The sequence below is a fragment of the Notolepis coatsorum genome, assembly GCF_963971535.1.
Source record: "Notolepis coatsorum genome assembly, contig: SUPER_8_unloc_1, whole genome shotgun sequence".
In the NCBI taxonomy this organism is placed as follows: Eukaryota; Metazoa; Chordata; class Actinopteri; order Aulopiformes; family Paralepididae; genus Notolepis; species Notolepis coatsorum.
Genome location: NW_028174873.1, coordinates 588,089 through 598,471, shown reverse-complemented (window position 1 = coordinate 598,471; position 10,383 = coordinate 588,089).

The window sequence follows — 10,383 nt, the reverse complement described above, 5'->3', positions numbered from 1 at the left end:
AATAGGAGACCACCCTGGTTTAGTGTCTACAGTATGAGGAAGAGGTGGCCCCATTAGGAGACCACCCTGGTTTAGTGTCTACAGTATGAAGAAGAGGTGGCCCCATTAGGAGACCACACTGGTTTAGTGTCTACAGTATGAAGAAGAGGTGGCCCCATTAGGAGACCACCCTGGTTTAGTGTCTACAGTATGAAGAAGAGGTGGCCCCATTAGGAGACCACACTGGTTTAGTGTCTACAGTATGAGGAAGAGGTGGCCCCATTAGGAGACCACACTGGTTTAGTGTCTACAGTATGAGGAAGAGGTGGCCCCATTAGGAGACCACCCTGGTTTAGTGTCTACAGTATGAAGAAGAGGTGGCCCCATTAGGAGACCACACTGGTTTAGTGTCTACAGTATGAAGAAGAGGTGGCCCCATTAGGAGACCACACTGGTTTAGTGTCTACAGTATGAAGAAGAGGTGGCCCCATTAGGAGACCACCCTGGTTTAGTGTCTACAGTATGAAGAAGAGGTGGCCCCATTAGGAGACCACCCTGGTTTCATGTCTACAGTATGAAGAAGAGGTCGCCCCAATAGGAGACCACCCTGGTTTCATGTCTACAGTATGAAGAAGAGGTCGCCCCAATAGGAGACCACCCTGGTTTCATGTCTACAGTATGAAGAAGAGGTGGCCCCATTAGGAGTCCACCCTGGTTTAGTGTCTACAGTATGAAGAAGAGGTGGCCCCATTAGGAGACCACCCTGGTTTAGTGTCTACAGTATGAGGAAGAGGTGGCCCCAATAGGAGACCACCCTGGTTTAGTGTCTACAGTATGAAGAAGAGGTGGCCCCATTAGGAGACCACCCTGGTTTAGTGTCTACAGTATGAAGAAGAGGTGGCCCCATTAGGAGACCACCCTGGTTTAGTGTCTACAGTATGAAGAAGAGGTGGCCCCATTAGGAGACCACCCTGGTTTAGTGTCTACAGTATGAAGAAGAGGTGGCCCCATTAGGAGACCACACTGGTTTAGTGTCTACAGTATGAGGAAGAGGTGGCCCCATTAGGAGACCACACTGGTTTAGTGTCTACAGTATGAAGAAGAGGTGGCCCCATTAGGAGACCACCCTGGTTTAGTGTCTACAGTATGAAGAAGAGGTGGCCCCATTAGGAGACCACACTGGTTTAGTGTCTACAGTATGAAGAAGAGTTGGCCCCATTAGGAGACCACCCTGGTTTAGTGTCTACAGTATGAGGAAGAGGTGGCCCCATTAGGAGACCACCCTGGTTTAGTGTCTACAGTATGAAGAAGAGGTGGCCCCATTAGGAGACCACCCTGGTTTAGTGTCTACAGTATGAAGAAGAGGTGGCCCCATTAGGAGACCACCCTGGTTTAGTGTCTACAGTATGAGGAAGAGGTGGCCCCAATAGGAGACCACCCTGGTTTAGTGTCTACAGTATGAAGAAGAGGTGGCCCCATTAGGAGACCACCCTGGTTTAGTGTCTACAGTATGAGGAAGAGGTGGCCCCATTAGGAGACCACCCTGGTTTAGTGTCTACAGTATGAGGAAGAGGTGGCCCCAATAGGAGACCACCCTGGTTTAGTGTCTACAGTATGAGGAAGAGGTGGCCCCATTAGGAGACCACCCTGGTTTAGTGTCTACAGTATGAGGAAGAGGTGGCCCCATCAGGAGACCACCCTGGTTTAGTGTCTACAATATGAGGAAGAGGTGGCCCCAATAGGAGACCACCCTGGTTTCATGTCTACAGTATGAAGAAGAGGTCGCCCCAATAGGAGACCACCCTGGTTTAGTGTCTACAGTATGAAGAAGAGGTGGCCCCATTAGGAGACCACCCTGGTTTAGTGTCTACAGTATGAAGAAGAGGTCGCCCCAATAGGAGACCACCCTGGTTTAGTGTCTACAGTATGAGGAAGATGTGGCCCCATTAGGAGACCACACTGGTTTAGTGTCTACAGTATGAAGAAGAGGTGGCCCCATTAGGAGACCACCCTGGTTTAGTGTCTACAGTATGAGGAAGAGGTGGCCCCATTAGGAGACCACACTGGTTTAGTGTCTACAGTATGAAGAAGAGGTGGCCCCATTAGGAGACCACCCTGGTTTAGTGTCTACAGTATGAAGAAGATGTGGCCCCATTAGGAGACCACACTGGTTTAGTGTCTACAGTATGAAGAAGAGGTGGCCCCATTAGGAGACCACACTGGTTTAGTGTCTACAGTATGAAGAAGAGGTGGCCCCATTAGGAGACCACACTGGTTTAGTGTCTACAGTATGAAGAAGAGGTGGCCCCATTAGGAGACCACCCTGGTTTAGTGTCTACAGTATGAAGAAGAGGTGGCCCCATTAGGAGACCACACTGGTTTAGTGTCTACAGTATGAAGAAGAGGTGGCCCCATTAGGAGACCACCCTGGTTTAGTGTCTACAGTATGAAGAAGAGGTGGCCCCATTAGGAGACCACACTGGTTTAGTGTCTACAGTATGAAGAAGAGGTGGCCCCATTAGGAGACCACCCTGGTTTAGTGTCTACAGTATGAAGAAGAGGTGGCCCCATTAGGAGACCACACTGGTTTAGTGTCTACAGTATGAGGAAGAGGTGGCCCCATTAGGAGACCACACTGGTTTAGTGTCTACAGTATGAAGAAGAGGTGGCCCCATTAGGAGACCACCCTGGTTTCATGTCTACAGTATGAAGAAGAGGTGGCCCCATTAGGAGACCACCCTGGTTTAGTGTCTACAGTATGAAGAAGAGGTGGCCCCATTAGGAGACCACCCTGGTTTAGTGTCTACAGTATGAAGAAGAGGTGGCCCCATTAGGAGACCACCCTGGTTTAGTGTCTACAGTATGAAGAAGAGGTGGCCCCAATAGGAGACCACCCTGGTTTCATGTCTACAGTATGAAGAAGAGGTGGCCCCATTAGGAGACCACACTGGTTTAGTGTCTACAGTATGAGGAAGAGGTGGCCCCATTAGGAGACCACACTGGTTTAGTGTCTACAGTATGAAGAAGAGGTGGCCCCATTAGGAGACCACCCTGGTTTCATGTCTACAGTATGAAGAAGAGGTGGCCCCATTAGGAGACCACCCTGGTTTAGTGTCTACAGTATGAAGAAGAGGTGGCCCCATTAGGAGACCACCCTGGTTTAGTGTCTACAGTATGTAGAAGAGGTGGCCCCATTAGGAGACCACCCTGGTTTTGCGTCTACAGTATGAGGAAGAGGTGGCCCCATTAGGAGACCACACTGGTTTAGTGTCTACAGTATGAGGAAGAGGTGGCCCCATTAGGAGACCACCCTGGTTTAGTGTCTACAGTATGAAGAAGAGGTGGCCCCATTAGGAGACCACACTGGTTTAGTGTCTACAGTATGAAGAAGAGGTGGCCCCATTAGGAGACCACACTGGTTTAGTGTCTACAGTATGAAGAAGAGGTGGCCCCATTAGGAGACCACCCTGGTTTAGTGTCTACAGTATGAAGAAGAGGTGGCCCCATTAGGAGACCACCCTGGTTTTGCGTCTACAGTATGAGGAAGTGGTGGCCCCATTAGGAGACCACCCTGGTTTAGTGTCTACAGTATGAGGAAGAGGTGGCCCCATTAGGAGACCACACTGGTTTAGTGTCTACAGTATGAGGAAGAGGTGGCCCCATTAGGAGACCACCCTGGTTTAGTGTCTACAGTATGAAGAAGAGGTGGCCCCATTAGGAGACCACCCTGGTTTAGTGTCTACAGTATGAAGAAGAGGTGGCCCCATTAGGAGACCACACTGGTTTAGTGTCTACAGTATGAAGAAGAGGTCGCCCCAATAGGAGACCACACTGGTTTAGTGTCTACAGTATGAAGAAGAGGTCGCCCCATTAGGAGACCACCCTGGTTTAGTGTCTACAGTATGAAGAAGAGGTGGCCCCATTAGGAGACCACCCTGGTTTAGTGTCTACAGTATGAAGAAGAGGTGGCCCCATTAGGAGACCACCCTGGTTTAGTGTCTACAGTATGTAGAAGAGGTGGCCCCATTAGGAGACCACCCTGGTTTAGTGTCTACAGTATGAGGAAGAGGTGGCCCCATTAGGAGACCACCCTGGTTTAGTGTCTACAGTATGAAGAAGAGGTGGCCCCATTAGGAGACCACACTGGTTTAGTGTCTACAGTATGAAGAAGAGGTGGCCCCATTAGTAGACCACCCTGGTTTAGTGTCTACAGTATGAGGAAGAGGTGGCCCCATTAGGAGACCACCCTGGTTTAGTGTCTACAGTATGAAGAAGAGGTGGCCCCATTAGGAGACCACCCTGGTTTAGTGTCTACAGTATGAAGAAGAGGTGGCCCCAATAGGAGACCACCCTGGTTTAGTGTCTACAGTATGTAGAAGAGGTGGCCCCATTAGGAGACCACCCTGGTTTAGTGTCTACAGTATGAAGAAGAGGTGGCCCCAATAGGAGACCACCCTGGTTTAGTGTCTACAGTATGAAGAAGAGGTGGCCCCATTAGGAGACCACCCTGGTTTAGTGTCTACAGTATGTAGAAGAGGTGGCCCCATTAGGAGACCACCCTGGTTTAGTGTCTACAGTATGTAGAAGAGGTGGCCCCATTAGGAGACCACCCTGGTTTAGTGTCTACAGTATGTAGAAGAGGTGGCCCCATTAGGACACCACCCTGGTTTAGTGTCTACAGTATGAAGAAGAGGTGGCCCCATTAGGAGACCACCCTGGTTTAGTGTCTACAGTATGTAGAAGAGGTGGCCCCATTAGGAGACCACCCTGGTTTAGTGTCTACAGTATGAAGAAGAGGTGGCCCCATTAGGAGACCACCCTGGTTTCATGTCTACAGTATGAAGAAGAGGTGGCCCCATTAGGAGACCACCCTGGTTTAGTGTCTACAGTATGAAGAAGAGGTGGCCCCATTAGGAGACCACCCTGGTTTAGTGTCTACAGTATGAGGAAGAGGTGGCCCCATTAGGAGACCACCCTGGTTTAGTGTCTACAGTATGAGGAAGAGGTGGCCCCATTAGGAGACCACCCTGGTTTAGTGTCTACAGTATGAAGAAGAGGTGGCCCCATTAGGAGACCACCCTGGTTTAGTGTCTACAGTATGAAGAAGAGGTGGCCCCATTAGGAGACCACACTGGTTTAGTGTCTACAGTATGAAGAAGAGGTGGCCCCATTAGGAGACCACCCTGGTTTAGTGTCTACAGTATGAAGAAGAGGTGGCCCCATCAGGAGACCACCCTGGTTTAGTGTCTACAGTATGAAGAAGAGGTGGCCCCATTAGGAGACCACCCTGGTTTCATGTCTACAGTATGAAGAGGTGGCCCCATTAGGAGACCACCCTGGTTTAGTGTCTACAGTATGAAGAAGAGGTGGCCCCATTAGGAGACCACCCTGGTTTAGTGTCTACAGTATGAAGAAGAGGTGGCCCCATTAGGAGACCACCCTGGTTTAGTGTCTACAGTATGAAGAAGAGGTGGCCCCATTAGGAGACCACACTGGTTTAGTGTCTACAGTATGAAGAAGAGGTGGCCCCATTAGGAGACCACCCTGGTTTAGTGTCTACAGTATGAAGAAGAGGTGGCCCCAATAGGAGACCACCCTGGTTTAGTGTCTACAGTATGAAGAAGAGGTGGCCCCAATAGGAGACCACCCTGGTTTAGTGTCTACAGTATGAAGAAGAGGTGGCCCCAATAGGAGACCACCCTGGTTTAGTGTCTACAGTATGAAGAAGAGGTGGCCCCATTAGGAGACCACACTGGTTTAGTGTCTACAGTATGAAGAAGAGGTGGCCCCATTAGGAGACCACCCTGGTTTAGTGTCTACAGTATGAAGAAGAGGTGGCCCCATTAGGAGACCACCCTGGTTTAGTGTCTACAGTATGAAGAAGAGGTGGCTCCATTAGGAGACCACCCTGGTTTAGTGTCTACAGTATGAAGAAGAGGTGGCCCCAATAGGAGACCACCCTGGTTTAGTGTCTACAGTATGAAGAGGTGGCCCCATTAGGAGACCACCCTGGTTTAGTGTCTACAGTATGAAGAAGAGGTGGCCCCATTAGGAGACCACCCTGGTTTAGTGTCTACAGTATGAAGAAGAGGTGTCCCCATTAGGAGACCACCCTGGTTTAGTGTCTACAGTATGAAGAAGAGGTGGCCCCATTAGGAGACCACCCTGGTTTAGTGTCTACAGTATGAAGAAGAGGTGGCCCCATTAGGAGACCACCCTGGTTTAGTGTCTACAGTATGAAGAAGAGGTGGCCCCATTAGGAGACCACCCTGGTTTAGTGTCTACAGTATGAAGAAGAGGTGGCCCCATTAGGAGACCACACTGCTTTAGTGTCTACAGTATGAGGAAGAGGTGGCCCCAATAGGAGACCACCCTGGTTTAGTGTCTACAGTATGAAGAAGAGGTGGCCCCATTAGGAGACCACCCTGGTTTAGTGTCTACAGTATGAAGAAGAGGTGGCCCCATTAGGAGACCACCCTGGTTTAGTGTCTACAGTATGAAGAAGAGGTGGCCCCATTAGGAGACCACCCTGGTTTAGTGTCTACAGTATGAAGAAGAGGTGGCCCCATTAGGAGACCACCCTGGTTTAGTGTCTACAGTATGAGGAAGAGGTGGCCCCAATAGGAGACCACCCTGGTTTCATGTCTACAGTATGAAGAAGAGGTGGCCCCATTAGGAGACCACCCTGGTTTAGTGTCTACAGTATGAAGAAGAGGTGGCCCCATTAGTAGACCACACTGGTTTAGTGTCTACAGTATGAAGAAGAGGTGGCCCCATTAGGAGACCACCCTGGTTTAGTGTCTACAGTATGAAGAAGAGGTTGCCCCATTAGGAGACCACCCTGGTTTAGTGTCTACAGTATGAAGAAGAGGTGGCCCCATTAGGAGACCACCCTGGTTTAGTGTCTACAGTATGAAGAAGAGGTGGCCCCATTAGGAGACCACCCTGGTTTAGTGTCTACAGTATGAAGAAGAGGTCGCCCCATCAGGAGACCACCCTGGTTTAGTGTCTACAGTATGAAGAAGAGGTGGCCCCATTAGAGAGAGAGGAGAGAGAGAGAGAGAGAGAGAGAGGCAGAGAGGGAGGCAGAGAGAGAGAGAGAGGGAGGAGAGAGAGAGAGAGAGAGAGGAGAGAGAGAGGCAGAGAGAGGAGAGAGAGAGGAGAGGCAGAGAGAGAGAGAGAGAGAGAGAGAGAGAGAGGAGAGAGAGAGGCAGAGAGAGGAGAGAGAGAGGCAGAGAGAGAGAGAGAGAGGAGAGGCAGAGAGAGAGAGAGAGGCAGAGAGAGAGAGTTATTGAACCAATTGCACTCTATGGCAGTGAGGTGTGGGGTCCACTTACAAAACAAGACTTTACCCAATGGGACAAACACCCCATTGAGACCCTGCATGCAGAGTGCTGTAAGATTATCCTACATGTCCAGAGGAAAACTACAAACAATGCATGCAGGGCAGAATTAGGCCGTTACCCACTAATACTAAAAATACAAAAAAGAGCAATTAACTTTTGGACACACCTAAAACGAAGTGACCCCCTCTCGTACCATTATCAAGCCCTGCAGTGCCAAGAGCTGAGGAGCATCAGGAACCCCCTTACCCAGCTGGTCCTGAGGCTGAGTCCACAAACCTGCTCTCTTAACACACCTCAGGAACAGAACACGTCACCAATCAGAATAAATCAAATGACTACACAGCTAAAACAAAACTACATCACCTATTGGAAAACACAAACAAAAGCACAGAGCAAAATGCAGTGCTATCTGGCTCTAAATCGACAGTACACCATAGCAGATTACTTGAGCATGGTGACTGATCAACAACTAAAAAGAACCTTGACAAAATACAGACTGAGTGAGCACAGCCTCGCTGTTGAAAAGGGGATGAATGAATGAATGAAAACTTTATTTAACAGATTGCAGAATGGGTACAATACAGTACGGCTCAATACATACAATTGTTAAGGGGATGCAGACCTGAGAAAGACGTTTGTCTTGTTTCCATCAGGGTCCCCCATTTTCAATTCATATAGACATTTATGACATACACAACATACATGACATTTATGGCATAGGGACATATAGGTATTTAGTACTGATACATTTGTGACATAGGCGGTATTCAAATATACAGTACTGTTACCCCTAGATCCTGACAGAGTATATACATATGATGGGGAGGGGACTGTACATTAGGAGGGGGTGGGTGGGTGGGGGGGAAATATACATACGGCGGGGAGGGAATATATACATGCGGTGGGGAGGAGACTGTCTATTAGGAGGTGGTGGGGGTTTTGGGCATTTACGGTGGCCAGTTTCGAATTGCAGCCTCCCGTAGGTGCTCTTTAAGGGCGGTTTTGAATGTGGGCAGGGATTCACATTCCTTTACAGCTTTGGGTAGGGCGTTCCACATTGTTGTGGCATAATTGCGAAACGTGTTTAGTCCCTTGTTTGAGCCGAATCTGGGTTTAACATGATTTGTTGAGCTTCCTCTGGTGTAGTGGTTGTGGTATTCACTGACCTTTGGGAAGTATTTTGACATGTACATGGGCACCCCGGTCGTATAGTGTATCTTGTAGACCAGGCCCATTGCAAGTTGCTGTACTCTGTCGTCTACTCTAAGCCATCCTAGGTTGGCAAAGTGGGCAGGGGTGAGGTGGGTTCTGGAGTTCAGGTCAAGTAGTAGTCTGACCAGTTTGTTTTGTGATGTTTGTAATTTTGTTTTAAGCGCCTTTGAGGTGCTTTGGTACCATGAGGTGCACGCATAGTCATAGTACCCTTGAATGAGTGCTCCTGCCAGAGTCTTCAGGGTATTCTTGTTTACCAGAGAGGAGATCCGGTACAAGAATCTAGTTCGTTGGTTGACTTTTTTTATTACATTGGATGCCATTTTGTCACAGGAAAGATTTGCCTCTAGGATGGAACCCAGGTAGGTAATTTCGTCTTTCCTTGTGACAATATTGTCACCCACTGTAACTGAGAATCCGTCGGTCTTGCTGAGTTTGTTATTTGAACCGAAGAGAATGGACTCTGTTTTGCCCATGTGTAATGATAGTTTGTTATCAGCGAGCCATATGCAGATTTTGCCTAGTTCCGTGCTGAGGGTTTTTTCAACCTGCAATTTGTTCTTGTCAGAGACCAGCAGGGCTGAGTCGTCCGCAAACAGGAACAAGTTGCAGTCACAGGCTGACGACATGTCATTTGCATATATTAGGAAGAGTAGCGGTCCTAGTATGCTTCCTTGTGGAACACCACAGCTCACTGTGAGGGGGGGGGATAGAGTACCGTTTACCTCTACCATCTGTTCTCTCCCCTCCAGGTAGGATTGCATCCAGCTCACTGATAGGCTATCAAAACCAATTGCTTTTAGCTTGTCCATTAGAATGGAGTGATTGACAGGAAAACCTGGCTCCCTGCAGAGCAAAGGCTGTGCTGTCATTGCATCCTCAGTGAGCCTGAAACTGAGTTGCACTTCCTCACCAAATGTGAAAAATATAAAGATATTAGAGAAACGCATTTAAAAAAATTTGAACTAATAACAAAAGGTTTTCTTGCACTACCAGATACAGACAAACTACCAGTCCTACTAGGGGAGGACTCAACAAGCTGTGAGCTAGCAGCAGCCTATGTTGCTGCCTGCCACAAACTGAGGGACAGTGAGTGACAGTCACCTGACATGTTTATGCCGTAATATTTTTTTTTTTTTGATCCACTTTTTCTCCCATTTTCTATATTTTCTCCCATCCCAATTTCGTATCATCCAATTCAACCCTCCCCTGTCACGAACGCTGTTTCTTGCCTCCCACAAGCCGGCTGCAATGTGGACTAAGTCATACATAGCACAAGTCCCCTCCGGTACTTGAGGTAACAGCAGTCGCATCTTTTCACCTGCGCAGCTCGTTCTCTCAGTGTCGAGGAGTAACGCGTGGGAGGCTCACGCTGCCCCCGACACTTCCTGATTTTACTGCGCAGGCGCACCAACCGACTTGTAGGAGTCGCTTGTTCACAACGTTCGATCCCCACCCTTCAGTTTTTCCCTCCCCGTAATACGGCCAATGTGTATTACTGCGGACGACCAGCCAAACTGAAAAACAATGTGGAGAGCTGGATTCGAACACGCGAATCCTAGCGTCTCCACACTGGTGGCGAGTGACTTGTCCACTACACCACCTAGCCGCCCTGTTTATGCCGTAATATTTTATGTTCTATTTTATGATGAAATTTTTGTATATACTATGACATTAATATGTGTTTTGTAATCCATGCTTATGTTATCAACCATTTGCTTTGGCAACATGTACAAGCTGCGTCATGCCAATAAAGCCACTTGAATTGAATTGAATTGAATTGAGAGGAGAGAGAGAGGCAGAGAGAGAGGAGAGAGAGAGGCAGAGAGAGGAGAGAGAGAGAGAG